Below are 23,161 nucleotides of genomic sequence, written 5' to 3' on the forward strand. Positions count from 1 at the left end.
TGACTCCCATAGTGCTCAGAGCCATTTGAACCATTTGAACCAAGGGCGTTTCACTGCGGTTTGCGCGTCAGTGGTCTTGCTGGGCCTCCAGCACATGCGGCGTACTGAGAACTTATGTGGAAAGCTGCTTTTGAGGTTCGAAAAATGGAATTCTATGGCATTTATGCCTTCATTTTAATTTCCTAAGTCCATGCCACGTATCTAGTCGTTCATAGTTGGTTCACAGGCTACATTACGCTGGCCACGTGTTCTTGTTTGTTGTTACATTCATTGTTTATTCGGTTAGGCTCGGTTTACCCGTTGCGGTGCTGGTTGACTCAGAGAAACTTTTCAGCTACAGCCCACATGAATCTCGCATGATGCTTGATAAATTTTCTGGATTTTTTTACATGACTGGTACAACTTTGTCCTACGCAATGAAGGTATGATCTGATATTCACGGCCGGCCGCTGTCACCCAGTGGTTCTAGGCGCTTCAGTCCGGAACTGCGCTGCTGCTACGGTCGCAGGTTGGAGTCCTGCCTCGGGCATGGATGTGTGTGATGTCCTTAGGTTAATTAGGTTTAAGTAGTTCTAAGTATAGGGGACTGATGACCTCCGATGTTAAGTCCCATAGTGCTTAGAGCTATTTGAACCATTTGATATTCACGTTTGTTTGGACCTTTTAATTTAATTAATTTTCTGAGGAATCCTTCTTAGCTTTCCTTGTTTTTTGTAGAGTCTGAAGATGGGATTCACATCCTCAAGCCCAGGTCACGTACTATTTTATCCAAATAAAGGATCTGTCAAGTGCAACCGGAGCGGATTTATTCATCATGAAAAATATCAAAATAGGGTTGGAACACCAGGAAAGTTTATTTCCGATGGAGGGAAACCTGGAACGAAGTCCGACGAAATCTCAACACTGTTTGTCTGTGCAAGTGGGACTTAACAGATGGTCCTTTCGATGAAGTTTCAAAAAGGACCTGCATCTGTATCCTCGCAAATTTACAGTTGCGCGGAGGTTAAAGCATCGAGACGAACGTTCGCTTTTAGTGTTCTGTCAGTGGCTTCTGAGTGCAATGGAATCTGGACTTTTTGGATTCTGGGTTTTTCATTTCTTCAGATGAGGCCAGGTGCATCCCGCAGAGTATTTGAACTCGTAGAACATACGTCATTATGTATCAGAAAATTCCCATCGGTACTTTCATGAGCTGTAGCATTATCCGAAGATTGGAGTTTGGTGTACAATGTCTGGTGACAGCATAGTAACACGATTCTTTCATCAAACTGTTAATGCTAACCGGTATGTCCAGAAACTGTTTAATCAAAATGTGAATCAACTCACAGAAGATTATCTGGTATACAGCTATTTTCAGGAACACGGAGCAACAGCACATATCGGCTTGACTACCTTGTCGCGAGGTATTTGGTGGGGAGAGGACAATCAGCTGAGGCAGTGCTATCTCCTGACCACCTATATCACTTGAGCTCTCTCCCTTTTATTTTTACCTGTGGGGCAAATTGAAAAGTCGGGTGCACTCAAGTAATTCTCGTGCTCTGGAAGAGCTACAGCAGAACAATGAAAACGGTACTGCTGTTCTCCCTCAGGTAAAGCTGCTACAGATGTCTCACAATTTGATAAATCTAGCACAGCACTGTATCGATGTCAACCGTGCCCACTGTCATCTTCTGTGATGTCCAACGGTTATTTTCGCGTCAGCATCGTAGTAAATATTTTACAGGCTAGTTTAATTTTAGATGTTTGGACAACATGGTTGTGGAGTAACAGCGATTGATATAAAATTAAGTTAGTATTAAGAAAACAGCCACTCCTCGGTAGACGTGACGCCACCAGCAGTCGACCATATGTTCTCCCTGAAGATGGTCCCTGCGTGGGCTGAAACCGGTCGGCACTAAATAAACAAAACAACGCGATTATGACTGTTTTCGTAATACTAAGTCAGTTTAATTTTGCACAACCTGCATGCAGCAATCTAGGAGTACATCCCTAGTGCAAATTATAATTTGTCGTTGGTATACCTTAAAGAAGTAGTATGCAATTGCTGCTTTTTATGTACATCTTTGCTGCACATTCCTCGAGACTCTTCTTCATGAATGGCTTTGCGGCAAACTATATATCTGCATACAAGTTGACAATTATTGAACTACACGAAGAAACCGTTAATTAGTTACAAACTACGACGTGCACACACTTTACTCATTATCTAAACGTCACTTCAGATATTCGGACTTTGGTTGTGACAAACTCGGTATGCCTGCCATCGTTAGCGATGATGTGGCGCAGACGAATGGCGAAATTCTGCATGACTCCGCTGAAGTGGAGGAACATAAATGCTGTCGATGACCTCCTGATTGGCTGTTTCCAGCTCAGAAATGGTGTTGGGGTATTGCTGTACACCTTGTCTTTAATGTACCCCCCCCACAAAAAGGAGAAGTCGCGTGTGTTCAAACCGGGGAATACGGCAGCCAATCGAGGCCAATGCCAGTGGCCTCTGTGTACCCCAGAGCCAGAATGCGGTCCCCAAAGTGCTCCTCCAGGATATCAAACACTCTCCTGCTTCGATGGGGTCAAGCTGCGTCTTGCATTAAGCACAACTTATCGAAACGAGGGTCACTTTCGATAATGGCGGGGAAATCGTCCCGTACCGTTTTGTAGTCAACGCGCCATTAAGGAATATCGGCACCGATTATTCCGCGACTGGACATTGCACACCACACAGTCACCCGTTGAGGGTCAAGAGACTTCTCTATTTCGAAATGCGGATTCTCAGTCCCCCAAACGCACCAATTTTGCTTATAGACGAAGCCATTAAAAAAAAAGTAGGCTTTGTCACTAAACCAAACAATATTCATATCAAAGTCCTGTTCGTCAATTCTGTAGATAATGGTGTTGGCGAACACAACCACTGTTACATGGCCCTGGGGCTTAATAGTTGATGGGTTTGAATTTTGTATGGGAGAGATGCATGTCTTTAACAACAATTTGTCGCAGTGTCTCCCGGTTGATTCCCAGCTGTGGTGCAGCTCGTCTGATCGATTTCCTGCGGCTGGTTTGAAACGCAGCGCGTGTGTTCTTGCTCTTTACAGGCGTTTTCACCCCTTTTGGACAACGCTGTCGTCAGGAACACTATCCGTTGTCTGAAACTAGCGTATCAAATTCTTGATTGTTACCACACTGGGATCGGTTGTCTTCAGCTTGAGCTTGGTCGCAAACTTACTTTGAGCCGCATTTGGACTGTTATTGCTCCCATAGTAAGCCTTCACAAGCGCTATACACTCAGGCACCCTGTACCGTTCCATTTTCACGTGCAAATGGCCGATAATAAGAAGGCGAGTGCGCATACTAATTCCCATCATGCCCCATGGCAAACCGTGCAGTTTAAACGTTTTAACGCAAATCGTTCAGAAGTCATGACGATTTTATTTGATGTAGTTTAATAATTATCACCCTATATGTATGAACAATAGAAATGAATGAATGAACAGACATATTTGCTGGAAAGTACCTTGTTTAGTGCCAACATCTTCAGAGGGATGTTATTAATTACTACTTTGCAAGTCTTCGGATGACTCTTCCAGTTTAATAAACTGCTGACTCTATGGCAGCGCAACTAAAACATACCCGTTTCTTCAGATACATCGACGACACGTTTGTTATTTGGTCACATGGAAGAGACAAGCTGACGGAATTTCTCGCACATCTCAACTCAAGACACGAGAATATCAAGTTCACCATGGAGATAGAATTGGATGGGATGCTCCCCTTCTGGGATATTCTCGTCAAAAGACGAGATGACGGCAGGTTGGGGCACAGCGTGTATAGAAAGAAAACTCACACCGACTTATATCTACACGCGGATAGCTGCCACCACCCTGCTCAGAAGAACGGCGTGCTAAAAACTCCAACAAGAATTTGTCCATCTGAAGTCCGTGTTTCTGAGGAACGGTTATAAGGAAAGGCCGGGATGCTCTACGTCTGACACTCGCAACAAAACCGGTGGAAACTAATGAAGAACCTGAGGAAAACACGGCCATGACATTCATTCCGTTTTGTGGGGCCTTATCGGGAAAAGTTGGACGCATTTTACGCAGATAATATCAAGTAAAAACCTTCTTCTGCCCTCCAACTGGAAATGCCGTGTGGTTAGTGCCTCCAGTCGGGTAGACCGTTCGCCTGGACCAAGTCCTTTGAGTTGATGCCACTTCGGCGACTTGCGTGTCGATGGGGATGAAATGATGATGATAAGGACAACACAACACCCAGTCCATGAGCGTTAAAAATCTCCGACCCAGCCGGCAATCTAACCCGGGCCGTTAGGTATGAGATTCCGTCGCGCTGACCACTCAGCTACCAGGGGCGGACTGCCCTCCAACTAAAACCAGAGCACTTCTTAGCAGTGTTAAGGACGACCTTGGTTTACGTAAATCAGGGTTTCACAACATACCGTGCCAATGAGGTAAGGAATACATAGGTCAGACAATTCGCACCATTGAAGACCAATGCCGTGAACACCAACGGCACACGAGATTGCAACAGCCTAGTAAGTCTGCAATCGCCGAGCACTGCCTGTCAGAACTTTACGGCATGGATTATGACAATACCAAGGTCATAACACAGAAATATTGGGGCAGTATCATCAAAGAAGCTGTAGAGATCAGAGTAAGAAAACCTGAACTGAATCGTGACAGCGGCTATTCCCTTAACGAAGCTTGGGAACCCGGATTAAGGAGAAGATAGAAATATCCCAGAACGTACTGACTTCGAGGGCAGGAGGAGGAACCTCCGAAACGCCGCCGGCAAACCTCCCTCGGTGCGGACCTACGAGGAAACACTCAGACGTGGGCCACAACCCGGGCGTCGAACCCCGGCGCTGGCTGCCGAGAGAGCGCCCGCGGCGCGGACGGCAGAAGGAGTGCCCAAGGGAGGGGGAGGGGGAATCTCACATATACCTCACGCTTGCCGTCCCTTGGCAGTACATCAGCACACATGATGAAGGCAACAAGGTCGATTGGCCGAAATATTGTGTCCTTTGTACACTTACACCATGCAGTTCACCCGCGATTTACTTCGTCATGAAATACGCCTGGAGAAATTGAAGAATCACAATCTTACATCTGTTTCTGCGCTGTTTTAGAGGTAGTTTGCCGTTTCAGATGGAACTGCTCCTGTATATACGTCGTTGTGACTGACTAACCTGCAAGGTAATTCCAGTCTTAATGATACATTAAAAGTGTCCAGGACGTCTGCATTGCTTTCCTAATACAGAATATCCAATCCTCCATAATGACTCCTTGCAAAAGTGCTACAATATTTAAAACGACATATTTGTGTGAAAGATCTTTCTTCGATTATGAAACCAAATAAGGCACGGTTATGTGGCAACTTGAGAACAAAACTCTTTGGAATTGGCTGTGTCTGACCATATGCTGACAGTTTGCACCACAAAAAATTATATTAGGTCTTCAGTACGACAAAAAAATAAATAATACGGAAAATTTGTTTTATTTGTGGACTATGTTGTTGAGAAATGTGAAATACAAACCAATTACAAGGATTGGAACTTAAATAGTGGCAGCTATTCATTCACAACCGATACAAAAGAATTACATGTTTGCACCTGTTAATCTCCTTCAAAGTAGTCTCCAGCGTTGTGTACAACGCGTTGCCAGCGATGTGGAAGGCGCAGTATACCGTTAGCAGAGCCTGTTCAGTGATGGTGCGAATAGAGCGGTCTACCGTCTGTCGGAATCAAATCAGGGTCACAAGGACTTAAGTCCGGGGAGTGTGGTGGATGGTACAGTACTTCCCAGTCCCGTCGACCGAACAGAGCAGCCACAGCTTGCGCTGTATGCGCCCGCGAGGTGTCGTGCAAAATGATGGTTGGGTTGTGCAGAAAGTGTCACCACTTCTTTCACAATGCTGGTTGCAGGTGATGTTCCAAAAACAAGCAGTAATAATGTGCATTGGCGGTCTGTCGTGGAGGAGCGTAATGCGTCGGGATAACACCGTCACAGTTGTACACGAGAATCACCAATACTTTCACCATACTGGCGCTCTGACGCACTTTCGACTTTCGCGGCGACCCATAATGACGCCAATCTTTGGACTGGCGCTTCAGTTTTGGCTCAAACGATGTGGCCCATGTCTCATCCAGTGTTACGATAAGGCGTAAGAAAACCTCTCCTTCGCGATCATAGCTCTCCAAGTGCGTCTGAGCAGCGTCGTAACGCATCCATTTCTGCATTTCCACCAATTCTTGCGGAATCCTTTGTGATGCAATTTTTCGCATGCTCAGGCATTCCTTCAGGATGTGAAGCACAATCGTAATTTCTTATCCGATTTCGCTAGCGAGATCACGAAAGGTATGGCGTCGACCACTGTCCACTAACACGGCAACAGCATGCACGTCTTCTTCAGAGACGCTAGGACGACCTGCCCGATTCATGTCTGCCACAGTTTGCCGACCTTCATTGAAGGCTTTTACCCAACGTGCCACTATTCTGTATGGCAATGCCGATTCCCCGCAAGCCTCTTGAAGACATTGATGACACTGTCGTGCTGTACGACCTCTGGCTCATTCAATCTTGATCCAACTCCGTTGTTCCTGTTTCGAAAACATAGTGGCACCGTAACGTTAGACCGCTCGCTCACAGGTGACTGTGTTTTCCTCAATTGTGCACACGCCGGTTACGTGGGACGGGCGAGTCCATTTGCTCGGAGGCAAGGTAGGTATGTCAACAATGTGTTCTATCAGCGACAATATTAGATTCCACTGTATAGTGTCTCCACAGCAGTGTTGCCACAATTTAAGTTCCAACTTAACGTAGTATGCAGTGCGACTGCACTGCTATTTAAATACGGCGCGTTTGCCGTTTTTTCCTTTTCCGCCTCCTCGCGATCAGACAATTTCGGGTGACAAGACCCACAAGCCGAAATCTTGGCCGCTCCTGGTCTAAACGTAAGTGAAAATAGTGTTAAAAATATGGTGTTCAATAGGAGGAGAGACCATAACTGCCAGATGAAATTAAAATATATGAAAATGTATGCCCTGAACCGACAAAATCAGCTTTGGCCTTCTTCTGGTTCTGCTTCTGCTTCTGCTTCTTCTTCTTCTTCTTCTTCTTCTTACATGGGGCAAGACCCATACTGCATGCCTTTGTATGTTTTCACATTTATGTATTTTTAGTGAATATTGTTATGACATCTATGTCCTCTAGTGTTTGAAATGTATGAAACTGTATAATACAGCTGGTTCGTGCTTAGGGATATTAGAATTGTAGGCGGAGGGAAGTACGTCTGGGCCTGGGAGTCGAACACGCCAATAGAACACGCGGTAGGGCGCGAAGTTGGCGCTTCTACACTAACAACTACTAGTCTGTGGCCAGCCATTGAAGGGGAAGGCACTAGAGAGATGGGCGGGACCACATTATACCTAAAGTGTATTAAACGAGCGTCAGATGGAATTGGCATTTGCTCATGGCATCGTGGCATATATTGGAATTCTTATTCCCGTCGGCTAGAAGAGGTTTGTAGACAATGTTATACGAAGAGCCACGACTACATAATTCTATTCATCGCGCATTGGGCCAGATCGCTTCAAACTACAAAATTGTGATCTTTTTAGGTTTTTGGGGTCGCTGATTACGATCAGATGCAGCTACCATGAAATTCAAGTAGGCGGACCAGTATTTATGAATTTAGCGGATCCTAATAAAACTTCGGATAAAATTCATTTCGAGGTCACTTATAACGCATTAGATGTTAGAATTGCGGCAGTGAAATATTTTACTCGATAGTTTACATTGTTCAATCTAAATCATAGTCATATTTGTCGCTTCCGTCGTTATCGCTATTGCATAACGCAAAATTAATAGCATCACACTTACATAAAGCACAAAGTGTTGTAGTGAACGATAATACGGACGGTATTGTACTCATTGGAAAATGTAATTGATCCGGCCAACCACTGTTTACTGGTACCGTCAAATAGGTCGAGTTTCCGTTGTGCCTGGTTCCACTTCGTGCACAATCTTCACAAAATTAATTGCAATTCCTTTTCATTAGCAACAGTCATCTGAAACGGTTTGTCGCGACTTGACTATTAGTACCTGCTGCCCATACATCTGATTTATTAATTTTTGTGCATTATTGTACAACATTTTCACACTACTGTCGATTATTGCAGAATACTGTGCATTATAGCACAATAATTGTCCACCGTGTGGCACTGCAGTAAGGTAGGAAATACTTTTGAGGTCGTTAACTGTTGTAGTAAGGTAGAAGGAGAACCATATACGAAAGTGTAGCCACGAGGAGAAAATTTTGTAGCCAAAAATTTCGGAAAACATCAGTAGCAGTTTAGTTTTCAGTCGATATATGTCGTTACACCGCTTAAGAATGGCATAACCGTGCCTGCTGGGCTGCTGATTACCTTCTTTTGTGCTGACAACTGGACAGGATTGCTGACATTTATTAAAAAGGCCACACAAACAATAACTGAAAAATGTGTCGTTGTCCGAGGCAATGTTTACCGGCAACTGCCAGGGCACGTATCATATAGACTTGTTACTGGAATGCGTCCTCAGAACTGGACAAGTGAGCACAAGTGCTACCTACACAAGATTGCAAGATTGTGTGGGAATAAATTCGGGACGCGCAGCGTTTTCTACTTGTATTCTGTATAGGTCCTGAATCGAGTTGGAACTCTGCGCAGCTCCACAGACACTGGATTTCAACTATTCGATCACCTCCAGGCAATGTAGTGAATTAGAATGGTTACATTCTGCATGAGCTATTGTTTAGCGACGTTAATTCAATGTAGGTATTAATTTGTGTTAAGTGTGTCAGGCATACGTCGTCATAAAAGCGAATAACTTCATTAAACGTTAAATTGTTTTTACTTATCTTTGCTTAAAGAAGTACTACTGAGCATATTTTATTTGCTATACAAATTTCTGCCTGAGAAGTGTTTTGCAAAGAGATTTGTAGGCTAAACCAGTTTAAGGAATTTTTTTTATGATACTGTGCAAGAATGTAATCAGTTAATTTTTATGGAAGAGTAGTGTGTTTATATTCTGTAGGTTTATTGAAAGTCTGACTACAAGTGCAATACTGTATCTTTACGTACCATAAACCCTTTTGTGCCAGTTAATGTGTTGTTCACTTAAATACATTTTTTTACGCCTTATGTGACTGTGTATAGTAAACGTTTTGTTAAAAGTGCAATAGTACACTCTAATAGAGTCGTGGTTCTCATGTGTTAAACAATGTACTGGGCAGCAGTCATTTAATGCTCACTAAAAGAACATAGAGGTTACCTGTCTTGTTGGCTATTATGCGTTAGTGTGACAAAGTCTATTGCATTCACCGTGTTTAACAACAGACAAATTTATAGTGATAGGATATGACTGATACTAATAGTGTATTTTCGCCTGATTCCATTTCATTTTATATTCTAAACTAAATGAAAATTTCACACGTAATTTTTCATTCATGAGTTTTGACAGTTTTATAATGTTTGTTATGAAATTATTTGTCTGGCTGGGGCTGGCGACTGTATCTTTCAGTACGGAAAGCTTGTAACTGTGTTGACAAGGAATGTGGTGCTGAGAAATAACTGTTAAGTAAAAAATCGATACGTTTCGTCGTTTGCGAGGTAATTAGCAGTGAAGTTAGTCAAATACAAGCGACCTGCCAGAGACAATGTCGCCGAATGTGTTCTTCGTATGGTTTTCTCAAACCGAACAAACGTAACTTTTATTGGCCTAGCTTAAATTTGTCACGTTCTAAAAAGCGAATTTTAACTGGCAAGGAGCATTTGAACAAGAGGTAATTCATGGACACACGGATGTCTGTGCATTACCGCACTTTAGTGCGTGCAGGTTCTTCAACTTGCACGCCAAACGATCTGATTAGCTAACGTAAATGCTAATTAAACCGGAAACGGTGCAACGTATCGAACTTTTTTTCTTAGCAATTATTTCTCAGCGTAACCTACCATGAAACACGCTTACGAGCTATTCAGAGTGTTTCTGACCACCCTGTGTAAGGGGCAGTCAGATGGAAAAATGTTGCTGTTGCCGCGGAACCGTAGTTGCACCCAGGCGTGCACCCCTGCGCCCAAAGCAAATCTACGGCCATGAATGTCTGTCTTCAGAGCCAAAAAATATGGAAATCGCTTGGGGAGACATCGGAACTGTATGGAGAAAGTGTAAAGGTTCCGCAGCGAAACGTCTGCCGCGTAGTTGGAACAATTTTGGCAGCACTTAGGCGGGCACTATCCCACAGCAGTATAATGCCGTCAGTCAACGTTCCTGGGCGTTCGCACTTGATGGTTCATGGTTCGCTTCAATTCTTGCAAAGTGTTCAAGTGGACGGCATCAATCTGTTGCGGGATAATGCTTGTTTCGATTAGGCTGCAGAAACGTCGCTGGGAAGCCCTTGCACACCGTCCGCACAGTCCCAATGTCTTCCCATGCGATTTCCATATTTACAGAGCTGCGTAGAAAGACATTCCTGGCCGTCTATGTGCTTCGGACGAAGAGATTCACACCTGGGTTCAACCACAGTTCCATAGACAACTGCAAACATGTTTCCTTGAAGGCATTGGCCACCTTGTCTCATTGAGCAAAGTCTCAAGCGACTGGAAAAGCGCAGGTAATTCTTGTCTATAAGAAGGTTAAAAGAACGGACCCGCAAAATTACAGACCAATATCCCTGATATGGTTTGTCGCAGAATCCTTGAACATGTTCTCAGTTCGAATATAATAAATTTTATTTCGACCGAGAAGCTTATGTCCACGAATCAACATGGTTTTTAGAAAGCATCGCTCGTGCGAAACTGAGCTTGCCCCTTTTCTCACATTACGTACTGTGAGCTATGGATGAAGGGAAACAGACGGATTCCATATTTCTAGATTTCCGTAAAGCATTTGACACGGTTCCCTATTGCAGGCTGTTAACGAAGGTATTAGCATATGAAATAGGTTCACAGACATGTCAGTGGCTCGAAGACGTCTTAAGTTGTAGAATCCAGTACGTTATCCTCGACGGCGAGGAGGCATTAGGAGTATCTGAGGGAAGTGTGATAGACTGACTAGTAATGGTACAGGGTACCCTCCGCCACGCACCGTAAGGCGGCTTGCGGAGTATCGATGCAGATGTAGATGCAGATCAGATAAATGTGTTAACAATTATGGCGATTACTTTTGAAATAATAACGTGTTTGCTTACTTTTTTTCAATCTGTCTCTTTTTCATTTGACTACCCCTTATAGTTACTGTTGTCTGATGTACATTGGTTCGAATTCCTTTGTAGTTTCAGTTGTTCCTTTTAATAAGAAGATACTTCAGAAAAAAGAGTCATGGTCCTTTTGCTTAATGTATTAGACATATGATCACGATCAATTAAGTTCAATAAGAGGGTAACATTAACTGAATTTGAGCAGATAGAATACACTAAAATAACATTTCTTAAGTTCTGGAGTTTGTAAACAATAAATGCAAGTAGACAAAATTATACAAGGGTAAGTTATGTAAATTAAACGGACTACTGAAACGAATATATTTCAGCGCTGTAATGGGTCACAAACGAAGAAAAAGATACTAAAGGAAACTGAAGAAATCATGTGGTGATAAGGTGCTGCAGGTACTTCTTTCTTTGAAAACAGCAAAGTAAAAGGCAATCACCGAAAGAAGATTGAAACATGGTTATGAAACGTTAGTGATAATAATTGATGTGGCTTCATTATGATTTGATGGCGATTCGGAGCAGAATGAGCGCCCTACAAAACTGAGGAGTTATTGTGCACTATTCTTGCCAGAGTAAAAAACAGAATAGAGATTAAAGGTATGAAAAAAAGATCATGTACATGTCTGTGACCGGAATTTAGGGGAGAGCAGTTATTACGGTTACCAAATTTAAGACTACATAGCTGAAGCAAAATTAATTAGTTAAAAATATCGTAAGAGTTACCATGTTGAGTCGATGTACCAAACGTACCAAGACACTAATTGTGATTTAAAAGCAGTTAACTATTTCATGCCCAGAAAAGTGCTGCCGGAAAACTATAGTTAATCAAACTTTTCAAAATGTGATTCTTGAGTTTCTCCCGGCGTATTTGATAAAATATCCACGGGTGTGCTGCCGGTCTATAGTGTCCAACGGGCACAATATTTCGGCGATCATACATGTCGTCATCATCAGGTGAACTGACGGACTGAGCTCCTGTGAACGTGCCGGCACGGAGATCCGTACGCTATGGCTGCTCAGAGGGAACTGGGTTCGGTCGCGGCGGCGGCCGATTTAAATACCCTCCGCCCGCGGCGCGCTCCCTCCGCCGTCCGCGCCCCGCGCCACGGTCGCGCGGTGGAACTGATTGCGACGGCGTCTGAGATGACGTCGGTGTGATGGCTCTGTCCGCCGTGGTCGTCACAACTATACGTTTGCTCGATTTACTCTTGATTAACCCAATCGCTGGTTCCCAAGCCTTGCTAAGATTATAGCCACAGTCACAGTTTATGAGGTCGTCATTGGTGCAAATTTCGATGGCCTCTCTAACAACGCTGTCCCAGTATCTCGACGTCTGTACCAGAATCCTCGTGCGGTCATACTCCATGACGTGATTTTCCGACAAACAATGTTCAGCGACTGCCGACTTGCTCGGATACATCAGTCGAGTGTGCCTCTGGTGTTCACGGCATCGATCCTCGACGGTATGCATCGTCTGACCAATATACGACTTGCCACACTGACAAGGAATCTGGTACACGCCGGCCTTCCTCAAACCGAGGTCATCTTTGGCGCTCCCCTCCAGTGCACGAGTTTTATTTGGAGGACAAAACACAGTTCCGACCCGGTGTTTCTTCAAAATGCGGGCGATTTTCCCCGAGAGTGCGCCTGTGTATGGAATAAATGCAGTGCCTACCCCCTCCCTCGTGACTTCATCCATCTCAACAGGTTGTGCTGCAGTGGTTGGGCGGAGAGCACGTTGAATCTGCCACTCTGAGTACCCATTTTTTCGAAATACAGTTCTCAGATGTTCCAATTCCTGGGGTAGACTCTCTGCGTCAGAGATAGTGCGCGCCCTATGTACCAGAGTTTTAAGTACCCCATTCCTCTGTGAAGGGTGGTGGCAGCTGTCTGCGTGCAAATACAGATCAGTGTGCGTTGTCTTCCGATACACCTCGTGACCTAGGGTGCCGTCAGCCCCTCTCTTGACCAAGACGTCAAGGAAAGGTAATTTACCGAGGGTTCCCTCTGAGCAGCCATAGCGTACGGATCTCCGTGCCGGCACGTTCACAGGAGCTCAGTCCGTCAGTTGACCTGATGATGGCGACATGTATGATCGCCGAAATATTGTGCCCGTTGGACACTATAGACCGGCAGCACACCCGTGGATATTTTGATTTTCAAAATGTGTTCTTTCAATCATTTACACAATTACCTTATCCAAACTGATTATAAATTTCATTTTTGCACATTATCTCGAGAAGACCGCTATCCGTATGGTTGGAATTCATGCAGCTGAGACGGAAAGTGAAGTTACCTAAAATAATATATCAAAATGAAACCTATAAACTAGACAACCATCCAAACTGTCTATGTGAAGAAAGTTAGGGCTAGTCTACGACACTGTACGTAGCTGCCATTGAGGATAAAAGGAAACACCTGAAATACCAGTCAATTAAGTTCAGTCGTAATGATATCCTGACGTTCTATTGTGAAAAAAATAACGCGCTGTTAAAATTTTCGCAACTGTATCTGTCTGAAATAATTATATATTTAAATTACTCATTCTGCCATCCCCTTTGTTCCTTACCACAGGCGGTGACTTTGTGGATTATCCGCCTTAGCCTGAGCCTCTGATACCAGAACGCTATTTGGTTAGTTAGCTAATACCATGCTGCACTAATTAACCCATGCATCTAGCACTGATGTAGAACGTGTACGTTTACTGGAGATACGTGACTATCGTTTACTTGTTTATGTAAGCGAGCACTGTTTTACAACAACAACAACAACATATGTAAGGACTTTACTTGTGTATTTTAACTATCATTCAGTTGTTTTGTAGAATAGAAAGAAATATCATGAAGAAATTATCTTAGTTAATTGTCAGAAGTACTTTCCATTCGGTTACACAATTCATCTTACTAGGTCAGTTAGCAAAGGTCTTTATGGCCCCATAATTAAAATCCTTTCTAAGCCGGAGGCAGCTCCAGCATAGAGTAACAGCTCAGTTTTCTTTCTAATAATCCGTGTCTGTACTTATTTCAAACTGTCTTCGTATAATATCTCTGAGAGGTTAAAACTGGAAATCCGACTAGAAACCGAACTCACATCCCAGACTTTTGCATTCTTAAGCTACGAATTGCATCCTAGGCCACAAGATTCTAAATTTCGATGTGTTCTTCTTCATATTTTGCCAGTTAAATCCTGTTATTTATGATAGTGGAGTGAATAAATATTCTGTGGCCATGTTTGAAATCTGCAAAGGCTCGTATAACTTTTTTAATTAATTCTTTATTCGTGATTCATCATTCTTACTTGCTACTAAATCCCAGTTATATATGAAATATTTGTTTGCCCAATAGCTTTCATTAAAAGAGATCTGAAAATTCATACGTATTATAAAAATGTATGTATGTATGTAAGTTCCATATCTCCTCCTAAACCACTGGACCAAGTTCAATCCAACGTGATACACGTATCACTTACTGCCTGGAAAGCACCGCTGTGAAGTTAAGAACCACCTACCTGTCAAAGAGGTGGGGTGAAAAAGAAGTTTAGCCCACTACCCGCGAATACTTTATTCTCACAGTATTTGAGAATGGGATCACTTAGTGACTTGTAATAAACTTTACTCATAATTTAAAACCTTTACGATATTGTAAACGTAGGCTTCCGCAGCCGTTGTTGCAGTCAATAAAATTCTTCTGGGTTTGAGGCCGCATTGCCATCTGCAAACATCCGACGTTTTGGCGACTGTTGCAAGGCGCCTTCCTCAGGGTGTACTGCTAAACCTGAGGAAGGCGCCTTCCAACAGTCGCCGAAACGTTGGAATTTTACAGATGACAATGCGGCCTCAAGCCCAGAAGAATTTTGTTGACTGTGACTTCATAAATTTTTTATCGCTTACGAGCCCCACAAAACGATGAAAGGAAAAAGGTGTACTGTGTACTACATATTTGCTGTTCATGCAGGGAAACTGCCACGTCAGACATGACGTTTTAATTTATTAGTTCCTTTCTACTAACTGTACTTGTGACACTTTTTACAGACAATATTCGCACATACCACTGAATGTACTTGTAACATTATATCACTGTACGACACGTATGCGTGGTGATTATATATACGTGACATATTGGTACTCTGACAAAGCCGCTGATAAAATGCTTCACCTGAATCCCTGGATAGATTTCACACTTGGTACAAATATTATTTACTGTCTGTAAACAACCGCAAGCCTGATAATTATGTGTGGGTGACATCTTGGAGACAGAGGCTGAGGAGGAGGAGATGGTCAGAGAGGGGGAAAGAGGAGATGGATACAGATAGGGGGAGGTGGACAGAGGGAGAGGGAGAGGGAGGAGGAAACCAACAGAGAAGAGGAAGAAGATGAGAGGGGCAGAGAGGAGAGATATAAGGAGATAACTGGGGGGGGGGGAGGGGAGAAGAGATGAGCTTAGAGGAGGGAACGCGGTGATGGACAGAGAGTAGTGGAGGACCAGAAGAATACAGAGAGAAGGGAGGAGCAGATGGACAGAAGACAGGAGAGGAGCAAATGGACAGAGAGGTGGGAGAGGAGCAAACGGACAGGGAAAAGGGAAGGTGGAGATGGACAGAAAATGGGAGGAGGAGGAATGGATGGAAAGAGGAGGAAGGAGGAGATTATCTAACAGGGGATGGGAATAAACATACATCCATGCAATGCCAAGTACTCAGCTGGCAGAGACATAAAATTAATGCGGAAAGGGGATTAGAGCTTAGCTCCCGTCGATGTCGGTATCTTTCGAGAAGTGACACAACCAAGGCTTTCTTGAAGGGAACCACCTGTCACTGCATTTCAGAATCTCACTCAACTCAACAGCCCTTCCATCTTCCCCCATAGCCGAAGTGGCTAACACACTTCTGCTGTGGAGCTCGCCTCGCAGGGTGGCGGTTTTAATTCCAGCGGAAGAAACACCATTAATATTGGAGAACAAAAGGAAGAGATGATGACGTAAGCTAACTGATCAACAGTCTTCGTGCCCTCGTCCTGGGTTAAATTTCTAAATTTTGTATCATGGAATGACACTATTGGTGATTATCCACCCGTTGGATGAAGATGTTAAGCTAGTGGGTGACCTTGGTTTTAGGCAAGGTGATTAGGCTATGTACGGGGAGCGGATCTAATTTCTCCCTCTGTTGTACCTCTATCACCACCACTTCACGATCATGATCATTAGCATTGTCACAACCAACACCATGACCACCACAACCACCACTACCACCACTACCGTCAGTATGAGAAACAAGACACTCCATACACGCGCTAACCTCAGACACCAGCACGGAAGAGCTACATTTAAGACGCCTGACACGCAAGCCTCCAGAGTAGCGTTACCTAGAAAGGTTTTGTAGAGTAACAAGGCTAGGCAGGAGGTCTTGATGCCGTAAAGCGGGCCAATTGCGGGAACACATTGACCCAGCGATGCTCCATAGCGTTCGTGGAGCGTCGCTGGCCCAATGCCCAGACTTTTACCATCACCGGGGGCAGTTCGACGCGCAGCGTACATAGTTTTAGCAGCCACAACACAATAGGCTCTCTCTGAAGAGTACAAATACTGGCCGACCGACCACACTGGTCATAGAGTCGTTAACCGCGGTTATGCCAGCCTCCAGCGCGATTTCACCGCCACTCTGCTGCCATCGGGACAGGACTGCCTACCAAGGGACTCTAGCCGCCTCATAGTGGGTCATTGGTGAGCTGAGGACCTCCTAGTCATCGAGACACCGGACCACCGCCCGCCCGCCATCCTCGCCTATGGCCGAGCCGGTTGTGAACGTCCCTCACCGTTTTGATTCATATTGACAGAGTGTGTTGAGCACGACTTGGACTTCAATGTATGTAAGCAACTTTCAACCGTTTTCAAGAAAATCGAGTCTGAAAATTTTAGATGTGCTTATACAATGAGTTGACAAAAGAAATGATATACCTCCTGGTTCCGTGTGAGACTTCCTTTTGCCCATCGTGGTACAGTAACTCGACGTGTCATGGACTCAGCAACTCATTGGAAGTCCCGTGCAGGTATACTGGGCCAGGCTGCGTCTATGCCGTTCATGCCGGATACAATCATTTTTGAAAGGGCCTTATTCCAAGTTTTCATTGGTTGGTTAGTTGATTTGGGGGAGGGGACCAAACAGCGAGGTCATCGGTCCCATCAGACTAGGGAACTACGGGGGAGGAAATAGGCCGTGCCCTTTCATAGGAACCATCCTGACTTTTGTCTGAAGCGATTTAGGGAAATCACGGAAAACTTAATTCAGTAGGGCCGGACGCGGATTTGAACTGTCGTCCTCCCACATACGAGTCCATTGTGCTAACCACTGCGTCACTTCGCTCGGTCCAAGTTTTGAAAAAATTTGTGTTAAGAACAGTACCAGTTTCTATACACATACATATATCTTTCTATACGAAAAGGGCTTTATTCCACACATTGCACATGTGTTTTTGCGACTTCGTTACAGCGACAGGGCTTTACTTCTGGAATAATGCCCTTTCAACGGTGATCATCTCCGCATGCCATCTATCGAAAACCTAACTCACTATGCATTACGTTTCGCTTTAGTAGCTCAACTGTTGTTATTTCTGAACAGTGTTGTGAGATGTGAGACGGCATCAAATATTGAGTTCGATCGAAGTGAAAATACCACAAATCTCTTATTTCCGCAAGTATCTGTTGTTTTTAATTTTGAGAAGGTTTTCACAGGACCGTTAATGGGAACAAAATGCAAGACACACATCGTTCACTTGATTATATTCTGCATGAATGTAAGTATTTCTGTGATGGTTTGATGAAATGGTCCGTGCGTAACAGTGCTGTTGATGATCATGAAACCATTTTGTATTTCCTTTGATTAGAGTTACAATACTGTGAAAAAGTATTAGTAAAACAAAAGGAACAACTTAATACACTACTAAATACGTAACTTGAGACCACACATCTGACTTACTTCCTTAAGAAAAGGACCATATTCTACGACGTGGACTTATTTTTTTCAAAGAAATTGAAAATCTTAGCAACTGCAGTAATGGGAAAATGTCCATCTCATTCTGTTCTTTAAACATGGAAAGCCCATCCTCTTCCATTCTATACACTTACTCGCAGTGTGTTTTTCTTGGTTCCTGAAATCTTAAGATGTTGGATGATGATGTTTGGTTTGTGGGGCTCTCAACTGCGCGGTTATCAGCGCCCGTGCGAAGTCTTAATATTTACACAGTCCAATCTCGCCACGTTCACGAATGCTAATGAAATAATGAGGACAACACAAATACCCAGTTCCCGGGCAGAGAAAATGCCCAATCCGGCCAGGAATCGAACCCGGGACCCCGTGATCCAGAGGCAGCAACGCTAGCCACTAGACTACGAGCTGTGGACTACGGTTTTGGAGTAAGGTCCTTTCAAAAATGATTGTAAGAATTACGAAAGTGATACCCTAGTTGGATTTTGTGCTGGAACTGACCTTTCGATTATGTCCCATAAATGTTCCTTGGGATTGACGTCGGGCGATCTGGGTGGCCAAATAATTCGCTCGAATTGACCAGAATGTTCTTCAAACCAATCGCAAACAGTTGTGTCCCGGTGAAATGGCGCACTGTAATCAATAAAAATTCCATCGTTGTTTGAGAACATGAAATCCATGAACGGCTGCAAATGGTCTCCAAGTAGTCGAACATAAACATTTCCAGTCAATGATCGGTTCAGTTGGGCGAGAAGACACAGGGCTTCGTGCGTTGTGCGCCGCACTCGAACACTACCATCAACTCTTACCAACTGAAAACGGGACTCATCTGACCAGGCCACGATTTTACAGTCGTCTAGCATCCAACCGATATGGTCAAGACTCCAGATAGGCGCTCAGGCGATATCATTCTGTTAGCAAAGGCATTCGCGTCGGTCGTCTGCTGCGATAGCCGATTAACGCAAAATTTCACCGCACTGTCCATCCTAACGGATTCGTTCGTCGTACGTCCCACATTGATTTCTGCGGTTATTTCACGCAATGTTGCTTGTCTGTTAGCACTGTCAACTCTACGCAAATGCCGCTGCTCTCGGTCATTAAGTGAAGGCTGCTGGCCACTGTGTTGTCTGTGGTGAGAGGTAATGCCTGAAATTTGGTGTTTCGGCACGCTCTTGACACTATGGATGGATCTCTGAATATCGAATTCCCTAACGACTTCTGAAATAAAATGTTCCATGCGTCTAGCTCCAACTACCATTCCGCGTTCAGTGGCCGTTAATCCTCATTGTGTGGCCATAATCATGTTGAAAACCATTTCACACTAATCACCAGAGTACGGATAACTGCTCCACCAATATACTGCGTTTTATGCCTTGTGAGCGCGATACTTTCGCCATATGTGTATGTGTCCATCGCTATCTTGTGACGCTTCTCATCTCAGTATATACTTCGTATGGTCGCTAGAATTCAAGCATTACGCTTTCGAGAGTGTCATCATTTAGTTTCATAAGCGCGAGCGTCTGTAGTTCGAATCTCACTGCCAATACGCTTTTCATACCCGCGTAATTTTAACAACAAAGGTGCGTGTTATGCCATAAAATTATGATGACCGAGAACCATTTATAATGTAAAAAGTTTGTTTTGCAATAGACCCACTAGAAACTACGCACATGAAAAAATTCGGCCTTCATTAAAAATTCTGTATTCGCAAAAATAATTATTTTCCATATTTCAACAATCAGTTTCAGCCAAATTCATGCAATGCTCTGCAGGAGACACATTACACTTGTCACAAATGTTAACACAATAACATTATTAAAATGGCTTTACTGATTGGTATGAAAGTTTTTGTGTACCCTATTTTTTTTATTTCCAATCTCCTTACTAAAACTTTTTTCTCCTGTTTTCAGGATAGAGATTATAAAAATGATAAATGAAATATTAATAATTTGCACAGTCATAATAAATTTGTTGTAAGCATTAAGTGGGAATGAAAGAAATGGCCAGTAGGGAGATTCGATCCAAAGACCTCGTGCTTTTGAAACTAAGCGCTTAGTCTCTCGGCTCTGGGTTTCTACAATACTGTCCATTATACTAAGTTCTAACGGAAAACTGCTGCTATCGGAACACAAAGAAAGGTGAATATGGTGTCACGTGTCTCACAGCCACCGTCTCCTTCGTCCTGTCCGACTACTACTGTTTTCTGTCACTGTTACTGTCTCCATCTTGTCCTCTTACTGCTATTGTCCTATTCATTGCTTCCCACTGCTGCTCTCTCTCTCTCTTACTGTCACATACTCTCTCTTTACCTCGTTGTCATTGTCATAGACTCTGTCTCTCACTGTCATTGGCTCTTACCAACTTCCACATTCTCCTTATCTTTATTCCTCGCCCAGTGGTAGTGTCTTCTTCACTCTTTTCCTAGCATTGTTCTCTCACTGTCAACTACGTTCCACTGCCACTGTGTCCCTTTCTTTCTCTCACACTTCTATTGTCTCCTCTCTCTCTCTCTCTATCTCTCTCTCTAAACTACAAACACTGCCTACTACCTTCAGTATTTATAACATTTCCGTCTCTTTCGCGCTGCCAATGTCTCTCATCTCTCAGCATAAGAAACCGCGAATTTGTTGGTATTCCAAAATTTTTTAGAAAATTTTTAAAGGTGATGTAGAATGTAGGAGGGGGCAGCTGGTAACCCATTTACCCGTCAGAGTCTTTTAAATGAGAACACGGACGATTATAGCGCTGATCAGGTGATATCACCGTCGGAGAAGACATCAAGCTTGAAGGGATGCGGGTGATTCGCAGCTTCGGTTACTACCACAGGCCCATTGCAAGCGCACGAGAATATCCCCCATAGCACAATACTGCTCCCACCAGCCGGTGTCTTTGGCCCGCTGCACGTTTCGAGCCGTCGTTCACCTCTATGACGGCGTTTGCGGAGACTCCCTAGTGCAGCAAAAACGGGATTCACCCGAAGAACTGACACGTTTCCATAGATGGAAGGTCGAATCTCGATGGTTCCGCGCCTACTGCAATCGCAATTAACGATGTCGTTGGGCCAACATGTCAACATGTGCGGGTGGTCCGCAGCGGAAATCCATGTTCAACAACGTGAGCTGAACAGTGTGCTCCGAAAGATAGCAAATTATTGTTACTTAAGTACATTTACACATCAGTTTTTATTCTAGACTGAGTCTACTTACAACGTTTAGCTAACGTATTTATTTACATAAGAGTTGTAACATTCACACCCTGACTCGCTAATGTCAGTACCGAGCCAGGGTGTGAATGGACATTCAACAAAGCTACGATTCCCATTGAAAAATGTGAAAGTTAACATTTTACAATCCGTCGCTGTACAAACTCACGACTACTGACGACTCGCATCGACCCCTATGACTTCGAAGCTCTAGAGCGTCGTTGGATGGCGTTTCCTGAGATGGATTTCTTCCTCCATTCGTTTCTCTAGACGCCATGGTTCAAATGGCTCTGAGCACTATGCGACTTAACTTCTAAGGTCATCAGTCGCCTAGAACTTAGAACTAATTAAACCTAACTAACCTAAGGACATCACACACATCCACATCCGAGGCAAGATTCGAACCTGCGACCGTAGCGGTCGCCCGGTTCCAGACTGTAGCGCCTAGAACCGTACGGCCACTCCGGCCGGCTAGACGCCATGTACAACCGCTCTAAATTCGTCGGTAATATTTTGGTATACTCTCTATGACTTCTAAGACAGGCTCTGCAGACGAATGGTCGACAGTTCACCGTAATGGTCGACAGTTCATCGTGGCGTAGAGGGGTAGCTTCTTTGATTAGTAATCAAAACGGCCTCGTTCTCGGCTTGAAACCCAACCACTGCTTAAATGCCGACACGGTAACTCAGCGTGTTCGATCAAGGGCCTAGCCACCCTCATATATATATATATGATTGTCGGACTTCTCTGATCAGAATGTCGCCAATCCCACCAGAAGCCTGACTTGGACCCGTCCCGAACCAACACACTTCAAAGAAATTCTGAGGAGATACCGGAAATCGGTTCCGGATCCTTCCGCACCGAAGGCTACGAGGCTGATTTTTGTTTTCCCCCTATCTGTTTCTTTGCTATTTTTCGGCGTTAGGTCTGGGCGGATGTCGCATGATACCTCTTCAAGTTAATCGCCGAAAACTTCACTCGGTTGTTACACGCAACACACGCAAACACACACACACACACACACACACACACACACACACACACACACACACACACACACATATATATATATATATATATATATATATATAAGGACTGATGACCTTAGCAGTTAAGTCCCATAAGATTTCACACACATTTGAACATTTTTTGAGACATGCATGCTTGCATGCATTCCTGGCTGTAATGTAACAAACAGACACTGTGTAAAAGCAGATTTGCGCAAATCATTGATATACTTAGCATACGTTTGAAGTAACGGGAAAAATCGCCGAAAACACTCGAACTGGCACGTATAATCGGGTTCAACTTTATGATCACGAGTGTTCTGGTGATTAAAGGTTACATTTATACAAAGTGCTACAAAGGAGATGGTTAATACTTAGACGGGAGGCTTCTCGAGTTTTCTTAGCTGTGCTCTTTGGACGATGAATCGAGAGCTGTAACTCAGTACTTCAAGTATTCTGCTAGTGGACTACACTTAAACACTCACCAAAGAAATTTGATCACGTTATATTCTTCGTTTGCTGAATAGTAAAAATAGCCCCGCGCAAATCTTTCCAAGCTTACCTCATGTGACTAGCGTACAGGTGTGTCATGCTGCGCTGCTGCTGCTGCTGCTGCTCTTGTTATTTGTGATTATTTTGATGATAGTGATGATGATAATGTTGCTAAATAATGTTGCGAACTGCAGATTTTGATCAATCACCGACGTTGTTAATAGCACC

The 23,161-nt window shown here is 43.9% G+C and overlaps 1 protein-coding gene across 1 annotated transcript in view; it reads right to left on the reverse strand.

Annotated features, from left to right (window-relative positions):
• LOC124795814 (potassium voltage-gated channel protein Shaker) overlaps window positions 1-23,161 on the reverse strand; it is a gene marked incomplete at its 5' end in the record, with an annotated part of 1,054,256 nt that overhangs the window by 206,855 nt on the left and 824,240 nt on the right. The gene's annotated exons all lie outside the window — the stretch shown is intronic.

The sequence above is a fragment of the Schistocerca piceifrons genome, chromosome 4, assembly GCF_021461385.2.
Source record: "Schistocerca piceifrons isolate TAMUIC-IGC-003096 chromosome 4, iqSchPice1.1, whole genome shotgun sequence".
In the NCBI taxonomy this organism is placed as follows: Eukaryota; Metazoa; Arthropoda; class Insecta; order Orthoptera; family Acrididae; genus Schistocerca; species Schistocerca piceifrons.